The following is a 27,545-nucleotide window of genomic DNA, read 5'->3' on the forward strand; positions in this document are numbered from 1 at the left end:
ACATATCTATTCAGGGGATACCATCATAGGGCCTAATCACATCAGCCACACTATCAGAGGCTCGTTCACCTGCGCATCTACCAATGTGATATGTGCCAGCAATGCCCCTCTGCCATGTACATTGGCCAAACTGGACAGTCTCTACGTAAAAGAATGAATGGACACAAATCAGACGTCAAGAATTATAACATTCAAAAACCAGTTGGAGAACACTTCAATCTCTCTGGTCACTCGATCACAGACCTAAGAGTGGCTATCCTTCAACAAAAAGCTTCAAAAACAGACTCCAACGAGAGACTGCTGAATTGGAATTAATTTGCAAACTGGATACAATTAACTTAGGCTTGAATAGAGACTGGGAATGGATGAGTCATTACATAAAGTAAAACTATTTCCCCATGGTATTTCTCCCTCCCACCCCACCCCCCACTGTTCCTCTGATATTCTTGTTAACTGCTGGAATTAGCCTACCTGCTTGTCACCATGAAAGGTTTTCCTCCTTCCCCCCCCCTGCTGTTGGTGATGGCTTATCTTAAGTGATCACTCTCCTTACAGTGTGTATGATAAACCCATTGTTTCATGTTCTCTGTGTGTGTGTATATAAATCTCTCCTCTGTTTTTTCCACCAAATGCATCCGATGAAGTGAGCTGTAGCTCACGAAAGCTTATGCTCTAATAAATTTGTTAGTCTCTAAGGTGCCACAAGTACTCCTTTTCTTCTCTCTTTAATGTCCTGGGAGCAACCAAAAGCAAGATGTTAGGTTATGTCACTTTATGAACTACCAAAAGATGCTCAGACACTATAATGACAAGGGAGGTATAAGAACCTGTATAGAATAGAATGTTCCAGCTCCCTATAAGTTCCTGGGCAGCTAGTGTTCGAGCCAGTGCTTCTGCTAAAGTAACTTTTTTTTTTTTTTTACTGTGTAAGCAGGTTGGACATCTGATCTGATCTGTCGCTCCTTGGAAACTTTTTCTTGTTTAATATGAAAAATATCTAGCATTTTGTTGCAGAAAGCCAGACTATTGCTTTGTGAGTCTTGAATCCATAACATTCACAGTAATTTGTGAAGCAATGATACAGTTTCTCCCAGCATTGGTTGTGGGCTCAGTTTTGCATCAGGACTTGGTCGCATGCCCAGCGTTAATGTTAACGTGCACAGCTGTGAGACGTAGGAATATTACAGGCACTCTCCTGTGAGATGTTAATTTGTGGTGTTTTGCCTGTCCTGAGCACTGTACTATCAAGATTGAAGCTAAAGATCTCATGGCAAGATTTTTGAGGTTGGTGGCTGGTTTTTCATGTCGGAGGTAGCCCAGGGTCCAAACCAACAAATCTCAATAAAACAGGTTCTCAGGGAACTAGATGGCTCAGGGAACAGGTAGTGGAATATGAAGCCTCTTATTGCTGCTTTGAATGTGATTGAAAGTTGTTACTATCTGATGGCTGTAAAGCAGCCTTTGTGAAGTGAGTTGCTGACCTCAGTCAAGTGGGTAACAATAGTGCTGCAATTGGCAGTTTTGTTGGCAGTCCCAGGTGAGAGGGCATGGAATGAATGGGCCTGGGGATTACTGTCATCTCACTCTCTGGATCAGGGATGAGACAAAGAGCCAGAGACAAGTTATGCAGTGGGAAAGCTTACACTGTCCCTGCTTGTGCTTTGGATTAATGGCTTAGAATGATTTCATGAAGATGTAGAAACCAAAGAGCTCTCAGTGTTGACATAATGAACACATTAAGCACTATGTGTCACCTACAGAGTTGTTGCACTTCCCGTTCTTAATATCTTTGTAAAAAGCACCTTGAGCATGAAAGCCATATAGAGAGAGCCATCTCCTTTTCTATTCTTTTCTGTTTGCCATGAGAGTATATTTCATGGTCTAGTAAAGCATTGATTCATAACTTATTAATACTGTCAAAGTTTTAAATACATCTTCTGGGGATGTAATATACCATCTGAAATTTTAATTCTCTATCAATAGAAGTGAAGAGATATTTTTAGGCTGGGAGTTTTAAAGAGTCTTAAGGAAGTTAGGCATCAACTCCCATTGAAATTCAGTGTTAGTTAGATGTTCAAATCCCTGCTCTAATATTTCCTCCCTTCCTACTACATATTGGTAGTATTTATCTGTATTGTGGTAGTACCTAGGAGCCCTAGTCATGAACCAGGACCCCATTGTGGTGTAGACACACAGAACAATGCACCTATCTAGATAATTGGCAAAGTGTACACTATGGCTAGAAATCGCAAAACATTGCTCAGAGGGAGGCGTGACGCAGAAACGCTCAGCTCTGTAGCCTCAGATTGCTAGTAAAAATATAAACAAAGCAGATGCTCAGTTAGAACATTCTGAACCATTTCAAGTGTTGCTATTAACTGTGAATGATCTGAGGACCTTTAGTATTAGCATCTGTGGCTTCTACCCTCTTCCACTATAATTCTCATCTGCTTTCCTATGCTAAAGATCTCCAATTGTTTGTTACAGAAATTAAATGAATGAACTCAGCACCACTGTAGCTGCCCAGGGAATTATTTTTGCTTTAGTTTGTTCCCATCTAGCTTTTAAGGGTGAAATTCACTCCAGGGCAAGGGACACACAAGTTCCGATGCATCACTTAAGACCTCATCAAAGTGATTCCTAGGGCCTTGAAGTGAATTTTGCCCTAAGTACATAGGGTAGGCAAATACAAATGGTAACCTCAAACTAGTTATTTAATGGTGCACAGTAATTTTTGTGTATGTGCAAAAAGATCTTTAAAACAACATACTCTTTACATTTGGAAAAATAAAGTCTGGAATTACATTGGCATGACAAGCAGAACTTGGCCCACAGTTTTGAACAGAAGCTTGTAGGATTTATATTCTGTGCTTAAATGTAGGCCAAGATCTGAGTTAAATTTCCCCTCTCATTCTCAAAACCTAACCACCCATGGTCATCTTTTCAACTCTGAGATGCATAGTCCAAGAATATCAGTGTCACAAGAGGAAAAGTCATGCAGTGATCTCAATCCATAGTAGATCTTCTACTGATATTAACGTGTGTAAAGAGCAAGGGCAGCTCCAATTGTTTCTAGCTCATAAATGATCGTTCTGGTCCTTCGCTATTGGTCTTTTCATAGTGTCATAGAGTTTAAGGCCAGAGGAATGATTAGATCTCTAGTCTGACTACCTGTATATCACAAGCCATTCATTTTCATCCATTTACCCCTATTTTGAGCCCAAAGACTTTAATTAGGCCAAAGCATTTCAGTCCTCAGGAGATTAAACTCTGTCTCACAGGCAGTGAACAGGAGAAACCAAGGTGCCACCAATGCCTGAAGCCCCTGCAATGGCAGGCCATTGCTGCGGTGAGAAATGCCCAGATGACCCCAGCCGGTGAACTACACCCTATGCTGTAGAGAAAGGCGAGAAAGCTCTAAGATTCCAGCCAATCTGACCTAAGTGAAAATTCATTCCTGACCCCCAAAATGGTGATTATTTGACTGTGAGCAAGACACACCAAACAGGCATCGAGAAATTGGCTTCTCTCAACCACCTCAGAGCACTGGTCCAGCCATGTCCAGTGTCTAATCTCCAGCTGTGGCCAATCTCTAATGCTTTAGAGGAAGATGAAAATCCCAAAATACAACTTGCCAACTATGCATTGCATGTACAGAACTCTCATTAATGTGAATGGGACTTCTGTAAACACATTAATAGAGCAGCCCATTGTTCTAATTTTAATGTTTTTTAGCTATTTTTATCTCTAAGCCATAGCTTATCAAAGAACACCACTAACATTTGAAATCAACACCTTCAAAAATTAATAAACAGCACAAGAAAACCATCTTTTTACTGTTGTGTTGGAAAACAAATTGTACATGCAGCACGCAGTTAGCCACTAACATATTTACTTTAATATCTTTTCACAATTTACCTTGTTAACAGAGACATAAAATTTAAGTTGCTACCATGAAACACTCATCATCATCTTCCTTCAGCAACAAAAGTCTAAATGTCAAGACTGGTTGGCAAACACAAGAGTAAGTTCCAGACAGAGGCTAATAGTAGAAGTGGAATCTGGCCCTGGGTCAGGCTTCATAATAGCTGTTCTGGTCATGCTGAAGTTCCTCTGGGTGAAGGTTCTGTGTAGTCAAAGAGATGCACCATTTAAAAAAAAAATCACAGTGAGGTATGAGTGATATACTGTTCAGAAGAGTAAAGCCTTCCCCATGTTGTTGTGGGATGGGCCGGAGCCAGGGAGGCCTGCTCTTTCACTGAATCCAAGGAATGTATTAAAACATGTCCTGTAGGACACCACTTACTGCCTGATGCCATTGAAATTCTAATAGCTTTAGGCCTGTGGATGCCAACGCACCAAAGGTTCTGAGCAGGCACTGATTGCCAAAATCCCCAAGTCTGAAAGTGAGATAAAGCATCAGCAAAACAACTAGCAATCCATGGTACACAGTGTTCTTTAACTGAATTACTCTGTGGGTAGGACAAAATCTGAATCAGATGATATTGGGCAGGCAACTTTTTGACAGTACCCCCAAAGGCAAGAACCACAGGTTTCCACAAGGAAGCTCCCAGATGTGGCTCGTCACCCAACCATCACTTGTCCCAATCGCAGTCTTTACTTGGGGAAAAGTCGATGCTGATCTTAAATTACCCGACACAATATGAGCCCCTCAAAAACCAAAGTGATCAAACTGTAAGTCTGTGGGAACCTGTATGTTCAGCTGCTCTCGAAGTAAATCAAACCAGGTAGGCGCCTCTCCACTTGGAATTGTAGCAGTGGCTGGAAAAACATTAGTTTACAAGGTTAATGACTGGGAAGAAGAAAAGCCAACCTCACTCTTCTAGCCATTCAGCAGTGACTGGCTGATAAATGTAAGAAGTCTGAAATCTAGACAGAAAATTGTTCCCCTTAAACAGGTGCTCGGAAATATTAGTGAGAGAGGTTTCACTGAGGAATTTTTTAGGAGTGAATATAGTTGCTGGTGATGTCAATTATCCCTCCTCTCTTTTTGTGTGTGCGTGCATGTCTCTATCTTTTATTCTTCCTGTCTTGTTTCTCTATTTGTCTGTGTCTCTCGCTTTCCCCACAGACACTCTGAGTCACCCACTCTTTTTCTTCTTTCAGGAACACTAGAGATTTGTACTTTAAGATTATAAAGTGGATTATGCATAGAATCTGGGTACTGACTGTTTTGATGCTAATTACATCCTTTTTTATTCTGCTCCTTCTTCTGCCTATCATCAAAATCTGCTTTGCAAATGGCAAATAATGACAGTTTGATTTATGTTGAGGAGATTAAGGTTTCTGACTGTCAGAACAACTTTTTTACTCTCAGCTGACTAACAGCTAAGAATTAAGTCTCAGTGTATAATGACAATATGCATTTTTCCAGACTCCTTCAGGTCTGATTTATTTTATTGAAAACTAGGTGCATTTGCAGCATACACAGCTGGGCACGTCTGTGCATGCAGGCACACCTCTTTCAGGTGCTGACACCTGCTATGCAGATGTAAGAATTTATCAATTGCACTTAGATTCATAGATTCTTAAGGCCAGAAGGGACAATGAGATCATCTGAGTGATCATATTCAGTTACTTGTTCACTATGATCCTGTCACCAGCCTGCCTGTGACAGACCCCCTAGACCCTTTTCATAGTCACTGCTTTCTAGGACAGTGGTTTTCAAACTGTGGGTCGTGACCCAGTACTGGGTCGGGGGATGTAAGGCACTGGGTTGCAGCGGCTGTTAAAAGTCCCGTTGGTGGTGCTTTCCGGCTAAGGCAGGCTAATCCCTGCCTGTTCTGACACCACGCTGCGCCCTGGAAGCAGCCAGCAGCAGGTCTAGCTCCTAGGCAGTGGGGCCACAGGGCTCCATGTGCTGCCCCTGCCCTGAGCAAAGGCTCCGGACTCCCACTGGCTGGTTCCTGTGGGCCAGAGCTGCACAGAGCTGCTTGAGCACCTCTGCCTAGGAGCTGGACCTGCTGCAGGCTGCTTCCAGGGCTCAGCGCGGTCCGCAGTGCCAGGAGAGGTAGGAAGCCTGCCTTAGCATCCCCGTTGCGCCGCGGACCGGGAGCTGCCCAAGGTAAGCCCATGCCCCAATCCTCTGCCCCAGCCCTGAATCCTCCTCCAAACCTGGAGCCCCTTCCTGTACCCCAAACCCCTCATCCCTGGCCCCATCCCAGAGCCTGCACCCCAAGCCCAGAGCCCGGACCCCCTCCTGCACCCCAAACCCCTGCCCCAGCCCAGAGCCCCCTCCCACACCATGAACCACTCATTTCCAGCCCCAACCCACAGCCCTCACGCACACACCCCAACCCTCTGCCCCAGCCCTGAGCCCCTCCCAAACCCCTCATCCCCAGCTTCATTGGTTCATGGGCATTAACAATGTTCTTCAATTGGGTCACCAGAAAAAAAGTTTGAAAACCACGGTTCTAGGATATAGTCCCCCTCCCCTCACATTCTGTAGATATGACTTGCATTTCTTGTTCCTAGATATATAACTATGTATTTGGCTGTATTAAAACACATTTTGTTTGAATGGACCCAGGTTACCAAGTGGTCCAGATCCCTCACCATCATTGTTTACCACTTTGACAATCCTAGTGTCATCCACAAATTTGATCAACAATTATTTTATATTTCCAGATCACTGATGAAAATGTTGAGTAGTGTCAGGCTAGTACCAATTCCTGCAGAAAGTCCCTGGAAACACCCCCCATTGGATGATGATTCCCCATTGATGACTGCTTTGAGCTATTAGAGAGACAAAGGTGGGTGCAGTAATTTCTTTTATTGGACCAACTTCTGCTGGTGAGAGAGAGAAGCTTTCGAGCCACACAGAGCTTTTCTTCAGGTCCCAAATTGTTCCTATATGTATGGTCTTGTGTTTATCTGTATTGAGGGACATTTTGTTTGAATGGGTCCAGCTTACTAAGTGAACCAGATTGCTCTATACAACTTTCCTGTCCTCATCATTAATTACCAGTCTGCCAATGTTTGTCACCCATAAACTTTATCAGCTGTGATTTTACATTTACTTCAGCTTGTAGAAACTGGATCTTAAAGTGAATTTGCATGTATTACTCATACAAAAGGAGGCTGAGCAGAGGCCGCACTGAAATGTACCCCCTTACTGGAATTGCACACAGGGCTTTCTGCAGCCTTTGTGGCTTCCTCATATGGGGGCTGGTTAAAAGCTAGTTTGGCTTCCTACATAAATTAGAGAGGGCTCAAGGCTGCTCTAAACTACACCCAGCTGTTAGACTTCAAGTGGTCATTCTGGCAGCTGGGCATTGCCAGAGTGCGGAGACGCTGAGTGTTCCACCGGGTGCTACCTGAGAGTCCCCAATAGCCAGGTTAAGCCAGCCTCTTTGCACTACCAGAAACCAAACTTGTTTCTCTTTAATGGTAAAAACTGACAAAGCTAAAATGTAGTTTCATTTGAGATTATCTTACCCTGTAGGTCAGACTTCCTTATTTTGGAGCCTCCCACAATTTTATAATCCATCTGACATACCTCCTTCTCCTGCACAGCTCTAGCTACTACATTTCCGGCCAGTGTTGAGGTGAAGAAAAATTCTGTGTGTGAACTGCATTTCAAAAATGTATCTTTTAAAAGATAAAATGTTACTTTAATATAAACATCTCTTAAAGGAACCTCTTGTCTACCCTGCCTTTTGTACCATCAGTTAAGCATGGGGCCAAATTGCCTGCTATTGTAAACTGGTGTGTTTCCACTGATGTCAGAGCCAGGCCAATTTATACCAGTAGAGAATTTCCCCCAAGGTTTGTATAATTGAGGGAGTAATGCAAAGCTTTGGTTTTCTTAATGGTTTGAAAAAAGAATGAAGAAAGTTTGACAGTACTGAGCTGTTCCTGGTAGAACTTTGGTTAGGAACTTAATAAACGTAGGTATTTTCAAGACATTTTAAAATTTGCTCTTCTAGTTTGGCAGCTGAGTTAAAGTTCAGTTAATTCTCTCTAACCTTGCTGCAGGGAAAGCTTGGGGACCATTTGTTATTTTCAATCCCTTTACTTTTCAATTGTTTAATTCAATTCAGGGAGCATTTACAGTTTCATTGGAAAGGTGCAATGGTGAGAGGAAAAAAAGCTGTTCCAGAATCGGATGAATGATTTTTAAACTCTCAGGTGTTACAGTCTAATCTTCATAGTCCTGTGGACAGAAAGTATTATTGGGAGTATTTTCTTATCTGTATATGCAGGGAGCTACATGTGCAAATCTTCATGCCCCAGAGTGAAACTATAACTAGGGGATTTAACCCATAGACTTACACCTGTGTATGCTTTATGGATTTACATGTATAGGCAGATTTGAGACTTATTTTACACGGAGTGGGCCCTTTGAAGTCAATGGAGGCCTTTTCATGGACCTCGGTGGGTTTAGATAGGGTCTGTTGTGCTCTCCAAAATGTTTAGACTAGCATAGATTTTTCATTTAAAGGCCGAACCGCTGATTTGTTTGTGTGTTTTGCTTTGTGTTTGTTTTTTATAAAGATCATTGGATCTCAGTGATGAAATCCTGGCCCAATGAAGTCTGTGGGGAGTTTAGCTATTGACTTCATTGGGCCAGGATTTCACCTCAGCCCCGCAATCACTAGACCCCATAATGCACTCTCCAACTCTTTGGAAAATGTGTACCCTTCTGTATAGTGTACCACGTCTTTCCACTGTCCTTTCCCTCTCCTCCCCATTGATCACTCTCCTTTTGTGATTGACAGCAGCCTGTAGGCGCTAGGAGTTCATGGCCCGCGAATTAAAGTTTAATTTGTTAAACTGTCACTGAGCCAGTCATGGGGGAGTTAGCCAGCGCCTGCAAAATCTGAGCCATGTTAAGAAATCTCTTAGCTGTGCTATTAGGGCGGATCCAAAAGTCCACAGAAGTCAGTGGAAAGAATCCCACTTAGTCTAATGTGCTTTGGCCCAGCTCCATAGCACCCATGCTGATGCATGGAGAAACTTCTGGTTCATCCTAAATCACAGTGTCCTCCAATAGTCTTTTTAGAGTTAGTGCAGCTTGATCCCTCCTCTGAGACGTTGGCTCTCTTCCATGTTGGGTTGCTTGGGGACCCTGGTGATGGGTGGTGCATGAAGCATTGAAGCATCCAGACTGAGGAAGAGAGTTTCTTCAACTCTGAGAAGCTTGCCGAGGAGAGCCCTGGCTATATTCAATGCTCATCTGAAGAGTAGTCACTGCAGATGCTGCACTTTTCCACCGGGAGATGGGGATTCTCCCCCTGAGGCTTCAATTCCCTACCTCCAGGACAGCTCCCTCTCTGGCACTTTCTCCTTCCCTGGCTTGGGGCTGCTTTCATTTCCCATGACATTGCAAGGGATTCCATGAGGTCAGATGCAGACCCTGTGCATTTAGACAGTCCAGGTCCCTACTAGTGCACTTTTTAATAACGCTTTCCATTTAACTAGGTAGGGCCTGGATTGGCTTCCAGCACTACCCAGGATAAAGGTTCACTTGATCCTTTTTCACTTCCAACCCCTGATGCTCACGCATGTTAAGCCTCCAATCTATCACAGGTTTGTCTGGAGCCTGAGCAGTCCTAAAGGTGCTGCTTCTGTGTGCCTGTGGAGCAAGTTGTGGAAACTTAATGCAAGATCACAATCAAACCCAACATTTCTTGGGCTAGTGCTCCAGAGTTGTGTCCTGTAGTCAAACGCAGAGCCGTAACTAAGCATTTTAGCACCCGGTTGCGAGCAATCATATTTGTATCCGCTCGAGGCGACGTGTGGTGGGGGCCATGTGGGGTCACATGCCCCCCCCCCAAGATTTCTGCCTCTCATTTAGCACAGAGGTTTTCAAACTGTGGGGCACGCTTCCCTGGAGGGGTATGCTGCCCAGTTTGAAAACTGTCGCCTCCTGCCGGGAACCAGCAGATCGGAAGCTAGTGGGACCTGCCCAGTCCACTCAGGTCCCTTGCTCTCCGCGCAGTGGGAGCTGGGGCACTGGCTGGCTGCTCGGCAGCCCTCCCTGCCCTGTTTCCCAACCCAGGCTACCTCTGCACAGCCGGGTGCTCCCCAGCAGGGTGGATGGCACAGCTCCGAGCTGCACCCGACACACTCTTGCGTCTGCCCCGAAGGAGCCTGGCGCCAGCCGGAGGCACCCCCCTGGAGCTGACCCTGCCCATGGAGCCCAGCTGCCAAGAGATGCTCTCCGGAATACTCATTTCCCCCTTGGGCACTTGGCTCTCAGCAGCCTAGTCACACCTCACGTGCTGGCCGGGGACCTGCCATTGCAGCTGGGTCACTCTCCCCACACTCCCTGCGCGCAGAGTGGATCCACCCCTTGCTCCCCTTGGTTGTCCTGCCCCAGCCCTGTGGCTACCTGGCTCGCGGTCACACTACCCGAGCTCTGAGCTCGGCGATGTGAGCCCCGGGCCCAGCCCAGGTGCTGGGGGCAGGTGGCTGCTGGCAGGGCAGACTCGCTCCCGCCAGCTCCGGAAACCAAGGCCATGAGAACAGAGCGACCCCTAGGGTTACCGTGTTTTAAGTTCCCAAATACGGGACACTGCCAGGGGGGAGGGGAAGGAGGAGCTGGAGGGGGGCGTTTGAGGGGGTACCTACTGCAGGGGTACTCACTGCAGGTGGGCTGCCAGAGCTGGGTGGGGGGTTGGCCGGTTTAACAGGGTTTAACCAGCTGTTGCTAGGGGGACACTGCAAGTGGGGCTCCCACTTCCCCTTCTCTTCCCCATCCCATCCCCTTTCCCCACTCCCTCTTCCTCATCCCTTTCTCTTCCCCCTGCGCTATCCCATCCCCCTTCCTTCCCTACTGCCTCTTTCCCCCACCTCACCCTCCTTCCCCCATACCCTCTTGCCCTACCCACCTTCCTGTGGGCACTCACCAGTGTAGAGGAAACAGGATAGTGGCTATGCAAGGGACCCGGCACACATAGAAGGGAAAGCCAACCAGCACTAGGACCCAGGAGGTGGCAACCAGCTGCAGTTCCCTCCCCCCCGCCCCCCCAAAAAAACCAACAAACTATGCTCAAGGACCCCAGCTGATGCTGCTGGGGCAAATCATGCAGGGGGGAGCAGATGCTGCTGGGCCTAATCTTGTACTGCCCCATTTTTGTGATCTCACCAGCTCCGCACCCTGGGTGGCTGGCCCTCTCGCCCTGCCCTAGTAATGGCCCTGGTCAAAAGTGACCGTTTCAGAAACACCACTACGGATTAAGAAGTGGTTATGGCTTAAATAACATAATCATTCTCTTACCTACTGGGGAGAAATTCACTCTATTTTCCACCGGGAGCAGAGGAGACTGCGTGCTTCAAGTTCATGCTGGGCATCCCTACGCCTACCGGAGCACATTGTGCTCCAGTCTGTTGGATTTCTCACTGCTGTAATAACAGAATTAGAGCAAGCCCGACAGAAGGAAAATTATGGTCTAGTGGTTAAGGTACTAGCCTAGCACAGGACAACGCAGGGTTCAGCTCTCTTCTCTGCCACAGAGTGATCTTGATCAAAACACTTAGTTTTTCTGTACTCCATCTGTAAAATGTAGCACTTTCCTATCTCACAGGGGGTTGTGAGGCTAAATCCATAAAATAGTGTAGGGTACTCAGGTACTATAGTAATGGAGGACTTATAAGTACCTAAGGGAGAGATTGATGCTAAATGCATTTCCTGGGCCCTCTGAATCAAGGCGACTATCACCCTAAGTGAAATTATTTTATTTAAATCAAGCTTTAAATACTACTTTTCTGATCAAGTACATACGACTGTGGCATTCATGTAGTGCAGAGGCCCTGAGTTTCACTTTTGGCCCATCAAAGGAGAATTGGTTGAGTTAAGTGATTTTTTTTTTTGACATATCACTTTATTTTTTTCATTTCCTGCCCTTTAGTTTCCATGGGGCTTAGTGAGCATCTCGTAACCCAGCAGCCATTTTTCACCTAAATGCTGACAACATTTTTCACTCACACCCTAATGGTGAAATGTCTGTTTAAATAACATTTCAAATAAACGCAGGAGGCTCTAGGTAACAGATGAGCCAGCTGGAGACGTGGATGCTTCATAGCTGGAAAGATCAGAGATTCGGGTTGTTGGTTTTTTTTTAAATGTTCCCATTTCTAACAAGCAACCAGAAGGACCTGCCCACAAGACCGTATTTATCATCATAAACCAAGCTGTTGCGAAATATCCAAGGCAGGCAGTATATAGATTCCCATCTCTGGAAATGAGCTTGTTATAATAATTTCTGTCCATTTTCTGAAGCATATTATCAAAATTGATATTTGCTCTCAAAGTTCTGTAAAACTTTCAGTTAAGTTGAGGTGAAAAACATTTTGGAAGGTACAGCTGCAAGTCTGCATATTTTCCTCTTTTTAACTCAGTCAGAATGGTTAGTGGATAAAACATGAATTCTTAAGGTCATATCTGGTCACCATTTCACATACTGGGCACCTGCTGAAGTCAGTAGGATGTCTGAGCATAAATCAATGGTCCTTATTGATCATGATCTGCTGTCAACCTTACTCACCATAAGCAGTGCTTAATCAAATACTCCCATCAAAGTCAATGGAAATTCTCCCATGAACAAATATCTGTGAGTAAGGATTGGGACCTAAACTGTGTTTCACCTTTGTCACCTTGAATCAGTTTGACGGATCTTACAGAATGCAGGTACTGGTTCTCAGCCTAATTTTAGCACCACAGCACTGACGAAATGCAATAGAATACACAATGGCAAGGGATGCCCAGCATGAACTCTAATGCAGACTGAGGAACCTTGGGGCCCATACTTCTGCTGACATCCATGTCAATCCTCCTGTTTTCTTCAGTAGGAGCAGAATCAAGTCCCAACATGCACATAGTGAGGAGAGTCCCTCTTACAGAGGACTTAAGTCTTAAATAGTAAAGGATCCTGTAAACTCCATGCATAGACATGGAAATCTAGGGAAGCTTCCAGGCGTGGAACACATTTGCAATAAGACCATCAAGACTTTCTATAAAATATTGCACTAAACAACTTTTGAGGCATAGTTGGTCCTGATTTTCAGCCACTGGCCTCTGTTAGCCCATGCACAGATATAGCCTTGCATTTTTCAAGTGAAAACAGTTGTGTATTCACCTAGCTTTAATATATGCATTTGCACAAGTGTCCCAATCTCACTTTATAGTGGGACTGAGGAATCAGTCTTGTAAAGACAAGCAATGCTTCAAGACAGGTTTCAGTAGTAGCAGCCGTGTTAGTCTGTACCCGCAAAAAGAAAAGGAGGTCTTGTGGCATCAAATAAATGTGTTAGTCTCTAAGGTGCCACAAGGACTCCTTTTCTTAATGCTTCAAGAGTTATTCTCTCAGAGCAGGGCCTGTAAATCATTAGTATGCTGCTGCTCTAACAGCGCATGCAATTTAGTGTAAATAATAATCATTCAAAATGAAACTAACATACCTGGCACAGCTGAGACACATTGACCACATCAGTTACTGTACTAAGCAGCCCGCAGGTTATAGCTGTATCCAGTACAGTATCATCACGAAGTCTTAATCATCCTCTACTGGAGAAGCTCGAAAAGCCAGAGCACTTGAGATTTCTCACATACTTGACAACTGCAGCTTATCACAGATGTGTGGCTAATACTAAGGTAAAGAAGCTGTGAATGATACAGGTTCATACATTTGTGAGAAACCCATTCTAAAAAAATTACAGCCAACATGAATACTTGAGAAAGCAACAATCTGCCACTAGACTATATCTACCGTCTGAGTCCATAAAGCCTTTGTGTGCATGGAAATTCTTTGGAAAAGAGTATTTAAAAAATAAATGAAACATTGGTGTGAACATGTAAAAGCTCTATTTAACTATCCTCTACCAATATAATGGTTGGTAGCTATAAACCCATGAGAACTGGCAGGATTATTGCCTGACTGGCTTATCTAATGAAAGAGGCATTTCAATTAAACTTGTCTGCGCCTCAATTTATATGACACGTTCTAGGTATTAGCCCTTTTTACACATGTAACTGCTGGGGAAAACGTGGGAATTTAGGGTAAAATTTTCAAAAAAGTCTAAGTGAATTCAGATCCTAAGTCCCATTTTCAAAGGACAAGTGCCTAAGTCCCACTGGTTTTCAATAAGACTTAGGTGCTTTTGGAAACTTTACTCATATTCTACATTTGACCCATCTCACTTCCTGGTTATAGATACACACAGCTCTCATTAGTGTTGATGGAGTAACACATGCATACAGCTAAGAATTCATATCCCTCTGTTCAGTTCACTTTAAGGACATGATCCTGTGAAGTCAGGCACTCCTTTGCTTCTGTGGGAGTTTTGCTTAGTTTGCTTGTGACATTTATGAGCCTTCTGGATCAGGCCCTAAGTTATCGCTAGAGAAGTCAACTCTAGTTGGTTTCGTATTTTTCTTCATGAATTGTGTCCTAGACAGAATGTCAAATTGCTTGCAGGAAACAGCTCTTTGGGGGACTAGCTGGTTCCAGGCTTATTTTGCAGAGTCCTGCTCTGTAATGGGTTTGTGGACAGAAGGTTAGAGCTGGTTTAAAAAATGTATGTCTTTTTTCAATGGAAAACTGAAACTGAAAGAAGTAGGGTTTTTGTTGGTTTGGTTTTTTGTTTGTTTCACTTTTGGTTTTAAAAAATGCAGCTTTAAAAAAAATGCCCCCCCCAAGTTTTTAATGAAAACCAGAAATTTTTACCAAAAATATTTTTATATTTCCAGTGGAAAAACTTGAAAATTTAGATCAAAACAAAATATTTCCACCAAAATGTTCATTGAAACATGAAAAGTCACTCAGTTTTGGAAAAAAACAATTAAATGAAAAAATGTCCAACAGGTCTAGTCCTCCCAGCACCGGGTATCATGCTCCGCTGAGTTACCACTGTCTATTTATCAATCTCCCGTCCTTTATGTCTGTTCTCCGTTGTTTCCTTTTGCAGTTTTCTGTTTCTTTCCTTATTTTTTTTTCTAATTGCCTCTTGCACAGCGGGCTGCTCCCTCTCTTCTCTGCCTCCATTCTTCGCTCTACCTCCTTGTTCCTTAAGTCATCTGTGGCTGGCAGCTTGGCTGGATGTGGGGGTCAGGGCAGGAGTGTCCCTTAGCAGCTCAGTGCTGAGTTCCATGTGCTGTCATGGCCCCGGTTGCATAAGAGATGAGCCTGCAGCAATGTATGTGCAAACTGCTCCCACCCTGGGCTGCATTTACAGTCAGTGCCACCTGCCTCTGGGAGAGACCATTTGCAGAAGGCATCCGACTCCACTGATCATTTGCTCGGCTCTATCTCCCCCCCAGATAAGCCTGGTATGCCAGGCCCTGCTGGTAAGTGTTGGCTCCATGAGTTGCTAATGGTATACAAGGCCTTTGACTTCTAGGTTGCTGGTTTGGATTCCGGCAAGATCAGTAGCAACTGACAGTGGTTCCCATCTGATGGCTGTTGATAGAAATATTTGGGAGTCTCAGTTCAATCCCCGGAGGACACCAGCTAACCACTGTCAAATATACCACCGCGGCTGGCATTAATTGGCACTCCTGTGGGCAGACAAGTGAAGGATGGAGATTGAACTGCCCCCTCATCCCCAGCAGTTGTCTCTTTGGGCCATGACTGAGAGACACTGGCAGAGCATGTGGGGAAGCCAGTCTTCATGCAATCAGCATTGCCTCTGGTCTGTAAGAACAGGACTTCTTTCTCTAGGATGGTAATCAGGCCAAAGAAACTAAAGGATCTGGGGAAAGGATCTGGTTAGACTGGGAAGCAGGAGAGGGGGGAATATGAAGTGGAAAAGAAGAACATACTTGTTCTGGGGTAACACATATACAAATAGTCCCAAGCGCCAGCTTCAGACGGTCTGTAACTCAGAACTGATGGTGTTGTTACAGAGACAAGGCGGGTGAGGTAATATCTGCGATTGGACCCACTTCTGTTTGCGAAAGACAAGCTTTCACGGAGGTCTTCTTCGTGTCTTTTACAGCATTGTTTTTGCACACTTCGTCACAATGTGGACTCAGACTTGGAGGAGTCTGTTAACACCCTCTTCCCTCCTAAAATAGAGCTGATTAATGTTCAAATGTTGGCTACTGTGTATGTTTGGCAACTTTCTAAATAACATGTCTAATATGCACATGCTGTATGTTGAATACCAAGGGCCAAATTACACTTGCAACTCCCACTGGTGTCAATGCATTCCAGGCATGTATTTCCAAAGGCAGAACTTAGCCCCATCACCAGACTGGGAATGCCCTTATTCACCTCACTGGGCAAATACTCACATAAATAGTCCCTTTGACTTCAATGGAACTACTCTTGTGAATAGCTGCTCACTAATGTCTGTAAGGGCTGCAAGTCTTGCCCTAAATGTGATCTGATGAGAGAGTGATATGTGCATTGACACAGATCAAAAAGCTGTACTTTAAGGCACCCTCAAGTAGCACACATGTAAAAGAGCTGAAATTCTATTCTTCGTGCACCCTGGTGACCCCGATAATATTTGCCATCCCCCCATTGCAACGGTCTCTAAAGAGGGGGTGATCTAGGATATCAGAGTTACTGCAAAACCTGTGTACTGATTTAAAGGCGATGCCTTAATTTACATTTTCTTGTTTCTCTGAATGCACCATTCCTGTTGTCACTAAATGTAATTGTTGCGGATTGCTTGCTTTGCAGGTGCAAATAACTGAACTTGCAAATACGGATGTTAAATTAGAGGCCAGGTTTTAACAACCTGTCCCTTTGCTCCCTCAATAGATCACATTATTTCAGTATGTAATGTATGACTCTGTCAATGCATAGATCAAAAAGCTGTGTCGTGCAGTCCCCAAGTGGAGTACATGTGAAAAAAACCTGGAATTCTATTTTCAATTAATTCTCAAAAATTCTTCCATCAACCTACCCGCGTCTGCACTGGGAGTTAGGTGAACCTAACTACTAAATCATGCAGGGCGTAACATTTTTCAGAGCCCCAAGTGACCTCGCTAGGTCAGTCTAACTTTAAAGTGAAGAACCAGGCCTTAGGGTGAAGATAAACTATAGATCTGCAGATTGAAGTGACAATGAAATCATTCAGTTTGGAACAGCATGTTGACCTGGGCTGGCAATATCAGCAATTCTCTGTTATTTTTTATAGTTAGTTTTATCTAAGTGTAAAAAAAAGAAAGTAATAGTTAGTTACTTATTTCGCTTTATGCATTTATTATTTGTGTCAAAGTAGTTTTATAGGAATAGCTTTGGGAGTGCAAATAATTGTGGCCCTAAAGAAGACCATTTCAATATGAATCTAAATTTGTAGGCACAAACAGGGAAATCAAATGCTTAGACATCTAAGGCCCTGATCCAGTAAAAAACAAAAGCAATGCCTAACTTTAAGCATATGAACAGTCCCAATGAAATTAACACATATGATTAAGAGCTTTGCAGGAATTAAGCCTAGAAGATCTGATTTGCCGGTGCAAATAATTGAGCTTGCAAATGTGCATATTAAATACAAGTCCATTTCACATCCTGGAATAAAAAACTTAAAACAAATTAGAAAATGTATATGTCTATGATCAGTCCAGTTTTACAAGATGCTGTGTGCCATCATCTCCCCCTGAAATCAAGAAACCCGAAGCAGCATGAGGCCCATAATGACTTTTGCACATAAAGGGCAAGATCTTTACGTAGTGTAAGTTGGTACATCACCACTGAAGTCAGCAAAGCTATTCAGATTTACACCAGGAATGAAATCCTGGCTTCATTAAGGTCAATGGCAAAATGTCATTGATTTCAACAGGACCAGGATTTCACCCTAGATGAGGAACTGGCACAATGTATCTTTTCTCTCATCTCTCCTTTCTCCTTCACTCGTTTTTAAGTACCACTCCAGATGGTCTTTGGGAAGGCAGCTGATGCGTAGTGTAACCCTCATTGCCCACATTGGATAACCAGGCCAGCATTCAACAACAAATAATTTGAAGCAGCAAAAAGCATTTCAGGCTGAGCTCTTGTGACATTTGAAGCTAACAGATCTGTTTATGAACTTGTCAGATTTTTGGTAAGCAGACAGGGGCTAACATTTTCAAAAATGCCTTGGACCCTTTTTGAGAAAACGATGTAGCCACTTAAATCTCTTTTGAAAAATAGGATTTAGGCTCCTAATCACTGAGGACGAGATTTTCAAAAAAATATTTCGGTGCCTAGTGGCATTTTCAGAAGCGCCTCGGCAGTTAACTGCCGTTAGAAATTAGGCAGTTTTGAAGATTTGACCCCACATCAGGAGTGCTAGTGCAGCAGGACCATTCCATCATGAGTTTCAGTTTTACTGTAGTTTGGCAGGGGTGCGGGGAGGGAATAAAAGTTGTTGTCAACATTTTCAAGCTTGGATAGCTAAAGTTAGACACCTAAATAAGTGGTCTGGATTTCCTGTGTGCTGAGCCAAGTTCTGGCTTTTTCAGGTGAAATGAAATCCATATCCTCAGACTGACAACAGGGGGCAAGGCTGCAACCATGGAGGAAGTAGGAGTTGCATCACTTTTTGTGCCACTTGCATAGTGTGGTAGAATCACTAGCTCCATGTAAATAAAGACCTATGGCCCAACCTGCTCCTCTCGCCCTGATTCCACATTGGTATATGCAGGGCAGCCTGCCACGCCCACTCCATCATGTAAAGGGTGTAGAGGCCCTCAGGCATAGCTACTGGTCCAGCAGCATCAATGCAGTGATTGTACCAGGATTGTGATTGTTTAATTAGATGTGCACAGGAAAGCTGCTAAGAACAGCTTTACTATATTTTAGACCATTTGTGGCTCTGTGCTTCTTACCTCTGTTCTGTTTCAGGTTAACGTAAAACTGCTGTGAATACAATTATGTAATTAATTGTTTTGCAGCCAGTTTTCCCTGGGAACTTTTCAGTCTTTGTCTCCTTGCAGCTAAACATCAAAATAACTGATCAATGACAAATGCACATCAAAACAGAACTCGGCACATCCATGAAATTCAAAGGTAAATATGCCCTCTATATTGACAGTACAGCAGATGGCAGCAAAGGCAGGAAGTGATAACAATTATTTAAAATTGACAATATTCTGTAAGAAGCATTGAGTGCAAACAACAATCTTAAAATACAAAGATAACTGTTTTGCATAGAGATAAAAGAACATCTAACCTCTTAAAGATCAAAGATAATTTCTAAAGCTTAGAAACATTTTCACAGAGAAATTAATTTTTCCATCTCAAGAACTACAGGTGCTAGCTTTTTTCTGCTTCTTCATTAAGCGCTCAGAACATAAAAACAGCCATACTGGGTCAGACCAAAGGTCCATGTAGCCCAGTATCCTGTCTTCCGACAGTGACCAATGCCGGGTGCCCCAGAGGGAATGAACAGAACCCTGTTGCCCATTCCCAGCTTCTGGCAGACAGAGGCTAGGGACACCATCCCTGCCCATCCTGGCTAATAGCCACTGATGGACCTAGCCTCCCTGAATTTATCTAGTTCTTTTTTGAACCTGGTTATAGTCTTGGCCTTCACAAAATCCTCTGGCAAAGAGTTCCACAGGTTGATTGTGCGTTGTGTGAAAAATACTTCCTTTTGTTTGTTTTAAACCTGCTGCCTATTAATTTCATTTGGTGATCCCTAGTTCTTGTGTTATGAGTAAGTAATGCTTCCTTATTTACCTTCTCCACACCAGTCATGATTTTATAGACCTCTATCATATTCCCCCTTCGTCGTCTCTTTCCGAAGCTGAAAAGTCCCGGTCTTATTAATTTCTCCTCATACGGCAGCCGTTCCATACCCCTAATCATTTTTGTTGCCCTTTTCTGAACCTTTTCCAATTCCAATATATATTTTTTGAGATGGGGTGACCACAACTGCACGTAGTATTCAAAATGTGGGCATACCATGGATTTATATAGAGGCAATATGATATTTTCTGTCTTATTATCTATGGTGTCTTAATGATTCTCAACATTCTGTTCACGTTTTTGATTGCCACGGCACATTGAGTGGATGTTTTCAGAGAACTATCCACAATGACGTCCAGATCTCTTTCTTATGCGGTAACAGCTAATTTAGACCCCATCATTTTATATGTATAGAAATGGTTGTAGGGGACAATCTTGGCTCAAGTGATCATGAGCTAATTCAGTTCAAACTAAATGGAAGGATTAACAAAAATCTGCAACTAGGGTTTTTGATTTCAAAAGGGCTGACTTTCAAAAATTAAGGAAATTAGTTAGGGAAGTGGATTGGACTGAAGAACTTATGGATCTAAAGGTAGAGGAGGCCTGGGATTACTTTAAATCAAAACTGCAGAAGCTATCGGAAGCCTGTATCCCAAGAAAGGGGAAAAAATTCATAGGAAGGAGTTGTAGACCAAGATGGATGAGGAAGCATCTTAGAGAGGTGATTAAGAAGAAGCAGAAAGCATACAGGGAGTGGAAGATGGGAGGGATCAGCAAGGAAAGCTACCTAATTGAGGTCAGAACATGTAGGGATCAAGTGAGACAGGCTAAAAGTCGAGTAGAGTTGGACCTTGCAAAGGGAATTAAAACCAATAGTAAAAGGTTCTATAGCCATATAAATAAGAAGAAAACTAAAAAGGAAGAAGTGGGGCCGCTTAACACTGAGGATGGAGTGGAGGTTAAAGATAATCTAGGCATGGCCCAATATCTAAACAAATACTTTGCCTCAGTCTTTAATAAGGCTAAAGAGGATCTTGGGGATAATGGTAGCATGACAAATGGGAAGGAGGATATAGAGGTAGATATTACCATATCAGAGGTAGAAGCGAAACTGAAACAGCTTAATGGGACTAAATCAGGGGGCCCAGATAATCTTCATCCAAGAATATTAAAGGAATTGGCACCTGAAATTGCAAGCCCATTAGCAAGAATTTTTAATGAATCTGTAAACTCAGGAGTAGTACCGAATGATTGGAGAATTGCTAATATAGTTCCTATTTTTAAGAAAGGAAAAAAAAAGTGATCCGGGTAACTACAGGCCAGTTAGTTTGACATCTGTAGTATGCAAGGTCCTGGAAAAAATTTTGAAGGAGAAATTAGTTAAGGACATTGAAGTCAATGGTAAATGGGACAAAATACAACATGGTTTTACAAAAGGTAGATCGTGCCAAACCAACCTAATCTCCTTTTTTGAAAAAGTAACAGATTTTTTAGATAAAGGAAATGCAGTGGATCTAATTTACCTAGATTTCAGTAAGGCATTTGATACCGTGCCACATGGGGAATTATTAGTTAAATTGGAGAAGATGGGGATCAATATGAACATCAAAAGGTGGATAAGGAATTGGTTAAAGGGGAGACTGCAACGGGTCCTACTGAAAGGCGAACTGTCAGGTTGGAGGGAGGTTACCAGTGGAGTTCCTCAGGGATCGGTTTTGGGACCAATCTTATTTAATCTTTTTATTACTGACCTTGGCACAAAAAGTGGGAGTGTGCTAATAAAGTTTGCAGATGATACAAAGCTGGGAGGTATTGCCAATTCGGAGAAGGATCGGGATATTATACAGGAGGATCTGGATTACCTTGTAAACTGGAGTAATAGTAATAGGATGAAATTTAATAGTGAGAAGTGTAAGGTTATGCATTTAGGGATTAATAACAAGAATTTTAGCTATAAGTTGGGGACGCATCAATTAGAAGTAACAGAAGAGGAGAAGGACCTTGGAGTATTGGTTGATCATAGGATGACTATGAGCTGCCAATGTGATATGGCTGTGAAAAAAGCTAATGCGGTTTTGGGATGCATCAGGAGAGGCATTTCCAGTAGGGATAAGGAGGTTTTAGTACCGTTATACAAGGCACTGGTGAGACCTCACCTAGAATACTGTGTGCAGTTCTGGTCTCCCATGTTTAAAAAGGATGAATTCAAACTGGAGCAGGTACAGAGAAGGGCTACTAGGATGATCCGAGGAATGGAAAACTTGTCTTATGAAAGGAGACTTAAAGAGCTTGGCTTGTTTAGCCTAACTAAAAGAAGGTAGAGGGGAGATATGATTGCTCTCTATAAATATATCAGAGGAATAAATGCAGGAGAGGGAGAGGAATTATTTAACCTCAGCACCAATGTGGACACAAGAACAAATGGGTATAAACTGGCCACCAGGAAGTTTAGACTTGAAATCAGACGAAGGTTTTTAACCATCAGAGGAGTGAAGTTTTGGAATAGCCTTCCAAGGGAAGCAGTGGGGGCAAAAGATCTATCTGGCTTAAAAGATTCTACTCGATAAGTTTATGGAGGAGATGGTATGATGGGATAATGGGATTTTGGTAAGTAATTGATCTTTAAATATTCAGGGTAAATAGGCCAAATCCCCTGAGATGGGATATTAGATGGATGGGATCTGAGTTACTATAGAAAATTCTTTCCTGGGTATCTGGCTGGTGAATCTTGCCCATATGCTCAGGGTTTAGCTGATTGCCATATTTGGGGTCGGGAAGGAATTTTCCTCCAGGGCAGATTGGAGAGGCCCTGGAGGTTTTTCGCCTTCCTCTGTAGCATGGGGCATGGTTGACTTGAGGGAGGCTTCTCTGCTCCTTGAAGTCTTTGAACCATGATTTAAGGACTTCAATAGCTCAGACATGGGTGAGGTTTTTCATAGGAGTGGGTGGGTGAGATTCTGTGGCCTGCGCTGTGCAGGAGGTCAGACTAGATGATCAGAATGGTCCCTTCTGACCTTAGTATATATGAATCTATGTATAGTTGAGATTATGTTTTCCAATATGCATTACTTTGGATTTATCTGCATTGAATTTCATCTGCCATTTTGTCGCCTAGTCACCCAGTTTTGAGAGATCCTCTTGTAGCTCTTTGCAGTCTGCCTGGGACTTAACTATCTTGAGTATTTTGTTTCATCTGCAAATTTTGCCACCTCACTGTTTACCCCTTTTTCCAGATCATTTATGAATATGTTAAATAGGACTAGGCCCAGTACAGACCCCTGGGGAACACCACTCTTTACCTTTCTCCATTCCTAAAACTGACCATTTATTCCTACCCTTTGTTTCCTGTCTTTTAACCGGTTACCAATCCACAAGAGAACCATCTCTCTGATCCCATGACTGCTTACTTTGCTTAAGAGCCTTTGGTGAGGGGCCTTGTCAAAGGCTTCCTGAAAATCTAAATACAGTATATCCACTGGATCCCCCTTGTCCACATGCTTGTTGACCCCCTCCAAGAATTCTAGTAGATTGGTGAGGCATGATTTCCCTTTACAACAACCAAGTTGACCATTTCCCAACAAATTATGTTCATCTATGTGTCTGACAATTTTGTTCTTTAATATAGTTTCAACCAGTTTGCCCAGTACTGAAGTCAGGCTTACTGGCCTGTAATTGCCGGAGTCACCTCTGGAGATTTTTTTAAAAATTGAAGTCACATTAGCTATCCTCCAGTCATTTGCTACTGAAGCTTATTTAAATGATAGGTTACAAGCTACAGTTAGTAGTTCTGCAATTTCACATTTGAGTTCCTTCAGAACTCTTGGGTGAATACTATCTGGTCTTGGTGTTTAGTTTATTAATTTGTTCCAAAACCTCCCCTAATGACACATCAATCTGGGGCAGTTCCTCAGATTTGTCATGTAAAAAGAATGGCTCAGGTTTGGGAATATCCCTCACATCCTCTACCATGAGGACTGATGCAAAGAATTCATTGAGTTTCTCTGCAATTGCCTTATCGTCCTTCAGTGCTCCTTTAGCATCTTGATCGTCCAGTGGCACCACTGGTTGTTAACAGGCTTCCTGCTTCTGATGTACTTAAAAAAAAATTTGCTATTACTTTTTGAGTCTTTGGCTAGCTGTACTTCAGATTCATTTTTGGGCTTCCTAAATATATTTTTACACTTCATTTGCCAGAGTTTATGCTCCTTTCTATTTTCCTCACTGCTGCTTTTACTTTGTTGTTTAGCCACGGTGGCTCTTTTTTGGTTCTCTTACTGTGTTTTTTTAATTTGGGGTATACATTTAAGTTGAGCCTCTATTATGGTGTCTTTAAAAAGTTTCCATGCAGCTTGCAGGGATTTTACTTTTGGCACTGTACCTTTTAATTTCTGTTTAACTAACCTCCTCATTTTTGTATGGTTCCCCTTTCTGAAATTAAATGCTAATGTTGGGCCACTCTGGTGTTTTCCCTGACACAGGGATGTTAAATTTAATTATATTATGGTCACTATTACCAAGCGGTCCAGCTATATTCACTTCTTGGACCTCATCCTGTGCTCCACTGAGGATTAAAACAAGAATTGCCTTTCCTCTTGTGGGTTTCAGGACTAGCTGCTCCAAGAAGCAGTCATTTAAGGTATCAAGAAACTTTATCTCTGCATCCCATCCTGAGGTGATATGTATCCAGTCAATATGGGGATAGTTGAAATCTCCCATTATTATTGAGGTTTTTATTTTAATAGCCTCTCTAATCTCCCTGAGCACTTCTCAATCACTATCACCATCCTGGTCAGGTGATGGATAATATATCCCAACTGCTATATTCTTATTATTCAAGCATGGAATTACTATCCATAGAGATTCTATGGTACAATTTGGTTCATTTAAGATTTTTACTTCATTTGATTCTATGCTTTCTTTCACATATAGTGCCACTCCCCCACCATCACAACCTGTTCTATTCTTCCAGTATATTTTGTACCCTGGTATTACTGTATCCCGTTGATTTATCCTCATTCCACCAAGTTTCTGTGATGCCTATTATATCAATATCTCATTTGATACAAGGCATTCTAGTTCACCCATCTTAGTATTTAGATTTCTAACATTGGTATATAAGATGATAAAGATGAATGAATCAGGCGCCATTTCTTGATATAAATGGAAAGTTCCCCTCTTCAGGCTTTGCAACAGGCTCATTGAAGCACCGAGGAACAATTCTGACAATACTAAAAACTGTGACGGGAATACCTGTTTTCTACTAAATGTTTGTATTGTTAACTGCGAGCTCTAGGGAAGGCACTATAAGGAACCGAGAAATCTAGCACTCCAGTGATCTCCTGTTTATTGCTGATTAAATTCATCGTCAAAGTGCTGCAGTAATGAGTGATGTGGTTATGAATCCTGCCAATATAGTTTACATTGCAATCAAGTGGGCGTTAACGTGGGTATAAACTGGCCACCAGGAAGTTTAGACTTGAAATTAGACGAAGGTTTCTAACCATCAGAGGAGTGAAGTTTTGGAATAGCCTTCCAAGGGAAGCAGTGGGGGCAAAAGATCTATCTGGCTTTAAGATTCTACTCGATAAGTTTATGGAGGAGATGGTATGATGGGATAATGTGATTTTGGTAATTAATTGATCTTTAAATATTCAGGGTAAATAGGCCTAATCCCCTGAGATGGGATATTAGATGGATGGGATCCGAGTTACCCAGGAAAGAATTTTCTGTAGTATCTGGCTGGTGAATCTTGCCCATATGCTCAGGGTTTAGCTGATCGCCATATTTGGGGTCAGGAAGGAATTTTCCTCCAGGGCAGATTGGAGAGGCCCTGGAGGTTTTTCGCCTTCCTCTGTAGCATGGGGCACGGGTCACTTGAGGGAGGATTCTCTGCTCCTTGAAGTCTTTAAACCACGATTTGAGGACTTCAATAGCTCAGACATAGGTGAGGTTTCTCGTAGGAGTGGGTGGGTGAGATTCTGTGGCCTGCACTGTGCAGGAGGTCGGACTAGATGATCAGAATGGTCCCTTCTGACCTTAGTATCTATGAATCTGTTTTCGAAATCTGTAGTGTCGCATGGGGCTAGATTTCCAAGTTCATTGAATCTCTGATTTGGAGCCGATATTGACTGATTTTATTTGTGATCATTAATTTCCTTTATTTTAATACACAAATAGTCTCATCAACTTGTCCCTATTATGTGGACTAGTGTTTTATTGTCAGCGAGGGACAATATATAATTTGTTCAGAGTTGTTCTAGTTAAACAAATTAAGCCCTTTAACAACAATCCTATTAATTGACTTTGACTGTATTGCATTCATTACAGAAAGGATCATGAACATTTAATTGTAGAGAATTATTCTCCAATTCAGCAGAAACAAAACAAACAACACATGCTTAACATGCAGCCTACAATAAGAGTTTGTTAGCACTGTGTTTAAGCGTGGTACTTAATGTTAAAATAATTCTGTGATGGTAGTAATTATATGAATAACATGCTGGTAAGGAATAATAAGATAATGTAACACAGAAGTACCACCATTGACATCAAATTTGTTTTTATAAACAGAATAAAAGCCAGAACGAGTGGATGGGCTCCAAGATAGAAATTGGATGTCAAAACTTTTACCTCTAGGTCACCTAAATCCAGACTGTCTTGGTAATAACTGAAACTCTGTGCTCTTTGGCTTGTGTAAAATGATGTTAACAGTCTCTGACTGGTTCTGACTATTTAGGTATATTGTATAATATATATAGGTTCTGAGTACATAGTATAGAACAAAAACACCCACCTTAACCTGAATCCTTGGTGGAGGTATCAGCAGTAAGGCCAAGGACTAAAGTATCTTTTCATTCCCTTGCAGAGGTGGTTTTAAAGGGCCTAATCTCTCTGCAGCACCCCCAGGAGTGCAATGGAGTCATGTATTCAGACTTTCCTCAGCCAGGTTGGAGCAGTTAGCATCACTAGCCTACGGACAGAAACTCAGCCCTCCAATCAAGTTCCTCTGGTGCTTCCCCCTTCCAGGATTCCAAGGAAACAAAACAAAAAGAGCTAAACAGAAAAAGGGAAAAAACCACCAGTCCCAAATGAGCCATCAGCCTCTCTTCCTTCCAGGGTCCTTGGCCAAACCACAATCTGTCTCAATATCCTCTGGTCAGATAATTGCGACCACCTTTCTCTCAGGATGTTCACACAATCATGGAGTAGGCTGTTGCCTAGACTAGGCCTCTCCCTAGGAGCTGAGGGAAACAAGTGGTTGGCCTTCTTTGAACTCTTCCTCCAGTTCTGATATCCCAATATGGTTCCATCGGGAGCTCTTTGATGAACTGAAAATCAAAAAGGAATCCTACAAAAATGGAAACGTGGACAAATTGCTAAAGATGAGTACAAAGGTATAGCACAAGCATGCAGGGACAAAATCAGGAAGACTAAGGCACAAAATGAATTACACCTAGCAAGGGACATAAGGCAATGAGAAGAGGCTCAATAAATACATGAGGAACAAGATAAAGATGAAGGAGAGTGTGGGTTTACTACTTATCAGAGAAGGAGATCTAATAATGGATGGCATCAAGAAGGCTGAGGTATTTAATACCTATTTTCCTTCAGTCTTTTCTAAAAAGGTTAATTGTGACCAGATGCTTAATACAATTAATTTTAACAACAAGGAGGAAGGAATACCAGCCAAACTAGGGAAAGAATAGGTTAAAGAATATTTAGATAAGTTAGATATATTCAAGTTGGCAGGACCTGATGAAATTCACCATAGGGCACTTAAGGAACAAACTGAAGCAATATCAGACCATTGGTGATCATTTTTGTGAGCTCATGGAGAATAGGTGAGGTTCCAGAGGACTGGAGAAGGGTAAACATAATACCTGTCTTTAACAGGGGGAA

At 42.7% G+C, this 27,545-nt stretch overlaps 1 protein-coding gene across 4 annotated transcripts in view; it reads left to right on the plus strand.

The window, feature by feature from the left end:
* The window catches only part of PAK5 (p21 (RAC1) activated kinase 5), a 187,141-nt gene that overhangs the window by 28,373 nt on the left and 131,223 nt on the right, over positions 1-27,545 (plus strand). For 3 of the 4 annotated variants that reach the window (XM_038397522.2, XM_038397525.2, XM_038397532.2), the window contains exon 2: positions 6,649-6,773. The exons of the other annotated variant lie outside the window; for it this stretch is intronic. The gene's annotated coding sequence lies outside the window, so the exon portion shown is untranslated. The remainder of the gene's footprint in view (positions 1-6,648; positions 6,774-27,545) is intronic. 4 annotated transcript variants of the gene reach the window in all.

Source organism: Dermochelys coriacea, chromosome 3, assembly GCF_009764565.3.
Source record: "Dermochelys coriacea isolate rDerCor1 chromosome 3, rDerCor1.pri.v4, whole genome shotgun sequence".
NCBI classification, from domain to species: domain Eukaryota; kingdom Metazoa; phylum Chordata; order Testudines; family Dermochelyidae; genus Dermochelys; species Dermochelys coriacea.